This window comes from Gossypium arboreum, chromosome 4 (assembly GCF_025698485.1).
Source record: "Gossypium arboreum isolate Shixiya-1 chromosome 4, ASM2569848v2, whole genome shotgun sequence".
Taxonomy (NCBI): Eukaryota; Viridiplantae; Streptophyta; class Magnoliopsida; order Malvales; family Malvaceae; genus Gossypium; species Gossypium arboreum.
The window spans coordinates 16155219-16158876 of record NC_069073.1 but is presented as its reverse complement, the minus strand read 5'-3'; positions in this window follow the sequence as shown (position 1 = coordinate 16158876).

Here is a 3658-nt window from a genome sequence, read left to right as displayed (position 1 = left end):
TATTACAAAAACTATTCATCTTTTCTAATGATGTCATTTTTTTAGGGTTTTTCCTTCCCACTATTGATATTTCGACTTTCACATTAGACATTTTAATATTATTTATTAATATATATTTATGGAGAAATCATTTCCCAAAATATAATCTTTTGGGAAGATTAATACATCGACATCCATAGGGTAAGTTCATGATGATGTCAAAATCACCATGCTAATCCATGGCATGCATCATAAGAAGAAAGAACTACAAAACACATACAAAGTATTGATACTCATAGGTGTTGAGTTTAGGGTTAGGATGTTTGACCTAGGTATTTATTTGCCTATTAACCCAACCAACCCAATTAAATACAGTGGAAGTCAACTCCTATAGATGTAGATTTTCGATGTGGACTTCCACCTTATAAAAACCATTTGTTCCTCCCTTCTCCCCACCCAAAATCTTTTCAAATTTTCCATTTTTCTCAAGCACTTCAACTCTCAATTTTTTTTTCTTATTTCTTAGCCAAGGGGGATAGCGGAACATTGACAACTGCATTATAAATATGGCAAAATCTCCAACTCAAATTTTTTTTTACAATTTTTAATTTTTTTTAGAAATGTTTATAATTTCTAAAATTTAATATTATTATTTTATGAATTTTTTACAGTCATTAGATCGAGTTCTTTAGATTTAACACAATTTACATTTCCAATCATTGCATTGAGGAATGCTTGAAGATTGCTGATTTATATGTGGTATTTACAAAGGCTAAGTTTAAAATCCTTCCTCAATTGGCTCCCACCTTGGTAGAAAGATGGAGGCTGAAAACATTTATATTCCATTTTTCATGGAGAGAAGTGATCATTATGCTCGAAGATGTCGCTTTAAAAACTACTCTAATTGATAGGGAGGCAATAGTCACAACTAATGCAATCAATTTGGTGTATGAGTGTGGCTGGTTGTTAGGTTGCGCACCACCAAGAGAGAAACCAAAGAAAGATTTAAATGGTGCTAGGTGAAGTGCATATAGTTAGAGAACCTTGTCAAACTAGCCCCTTCACCACATATAAATATGGATAAGATGAATCAATATGCCAAAGCTTGGAAGCTCTAGATGGTACTATTGGGATTTTTGTGCAGTTATTTCATTATTATGCTTGTAATTTTTCAAATAGATTGGTCAAATAAAATTTCATAGTTAAAATTATTATTTTCTTATATTTGCCTTTAACAGTTTTTGCTTGAAAAGAAAAATGAATAAGCAAATACTGGATCATTGGTTACCTAAGGTTTAATTAATACTAAGTTGCATCAAAAGAATGTATTACAATGCAGGATTACAACTTATGTTAATAGGTAATCTATAACAGCCCAGTTTTTATCAAATTGGAACAGTGGTTTTGGGACCACAAATTCGAGGTTAAAATATTTATTTCATTATTATTTTTAGGTTTACAGCATGATAGTATGATTGTGTGAAAATTTTGTTAAGAAATTTAACCGATTGAGTGCTTAATTTTTGAAAAAAGACTAAATAGCATAAAGCGTGAAAATTGTGTTTTATTAGCTAAAAGTGTTAAATAGCTATAGAACTTAAAGTGGAGATCCTTATTGAGTAACTAGACCACTATTTGAGTTAGTGGGTGTGCATGGCTTGGTATTTTTGAAATTTTTAAAGTTAGGTAAGGGTAAAAAAGTAATTAAGTAAATAAAGACTAATTTAATAAATGAAATAATATCATCTTCCTCATTTTAACCATGCTAGCCGATTTTTCACCATTGTAGAAGAGAAAATTTTTCTTCAAGCTACTTCCTTGCATGTAAGTGAAAAACTATCACATTTTTAATGATTTTTATGTTTTCAAGATTGTTGTAGCTTAAGCTAGCTAATGAAGGGACTAATTTGCAATTTGGTTGAAAGCCTAGGGTTTTTTCATGAAAGTGTGTTATTTTTAGTGAGGTTTAATGGAAGAAAATGAAACCTTGTTGTGTAATAAACACTTTTTGTTAAGTGATTTTTAGTAAAATTGTCAAATAAGGGTTAAATTGTGAAATGTGATAAATTATGTGGTAATTGTATGAAATAATGAAATTTATGGGCTACTATGAGTCTAAATAACATTTGGCTATGATAGGGTGAGATTGAATTACACGAATTTTCATTTTTATGAGATAAGGACTAAATTGTAAAGAAATTGAAATATTAGGGCAAAATGGTAAATTTTCCATAATGTGTATTTTGGATTAAATTGAATAGAGTGATAGCTAAATAAGTTAATTTTGATTACATTTAGATTAAGAAAGGTGAAATATGGATTTAAATCGGAGAAAGAATAAAGTTTCAAATTAATCGACTTAATTCTCCGTTTTAGCATCCAAGGTAAGATCGTATGTTAATAAACATTATTATAATTGTGTTTTAAATGCTTTTTTATTGAATTGATTGTGGATATGAACTTACAGAAATATTCGACGAAGATTCGACAGATGAGAAATCCCGGTTGAACCTTAAGAATAGATTAGGATACGAATGACATGTCATTAGGAGTTACATTGATTTGGCTTTGGGCCATGATATTAGCACTTCGGGTGTGAGTTACATTGATTTGGCTTCGGGCCATGATATTACCACTTCGGGTACGAGTTACATTGATTTGGCTCCGGGCCATTATATTAGCACTTTGAGTGCGAGACTCATTAAAATGGCTTCGGGCCATGATATGGGCACTTAGGGTGCAAGACTTTTGAGTATCCGATTTCTATTCCAAATGGTTCAACTGGTATATTGAAGATGTGAAATGGTGAGAAATAGATACGTATCGATACAGGTATGTAGAGAAGACCATACGAGCATTGAAACTAAGAAAGTTGTAAACTTATGAGTAGTTATGTGATTGAATTTATATTAATCTTGTGATTAATGTGTTGTTGAATATTATGTTCATATTGTTTGAATGGTAAATGATTGCTGAGATTTGCTTATTATTCTCATACGAGCTTACTAAGCTTTATAGCTTATATTGTTTATTTTTCTATGTTTAATAGTGATAATAAAGCTAGCTCAGATTCGGGAATCGTCGGAGACTTCATCACACTATCTAATTATCACTTGGTACTTTTGAAATTAAGTTGTAGGTCATATGGCATGTATAGGGACTTTGGTCATTTTGGTACATGTGTGGCTAATAAATTTAGTCATTAGAGATGACTAGTAAATATTAAGAGCTTGGTTTTGTATATAGCCATGTAAGTTAACTTGTTTTGGTTATTTTGGTTGTATATATATACATATAAATGGCCTTTGTCTTGTGTTGCTTATTGCTATGCAAATGCTTGTGGGAAATGGTTGATAATTGAGAAGATATATGTTTGTGAGTTAGGCTAATAATGCATGTTTGAAAGTGATCATATTGATGATTTGAGATTGTGAGTTTTGGTATGAAATTGGATAGCATATTATGGAAATTGTATAGCTTGTGTTTGATGGTTTGGAATTAGTATGAATTATGCTTGGTTGAGGTTGGTTTGATTGCCTATTGATACTATGTTGAGTGCCTTTTTACTTGGTTAGGTTGATGCAAATTTGGGTGACAAGATGGCTTGGTAAATAGCCTACTTATGTCCATACAGCCAAAGACACGGGCGTGTGTCTCAGACGTGTGTGACACACGGTGG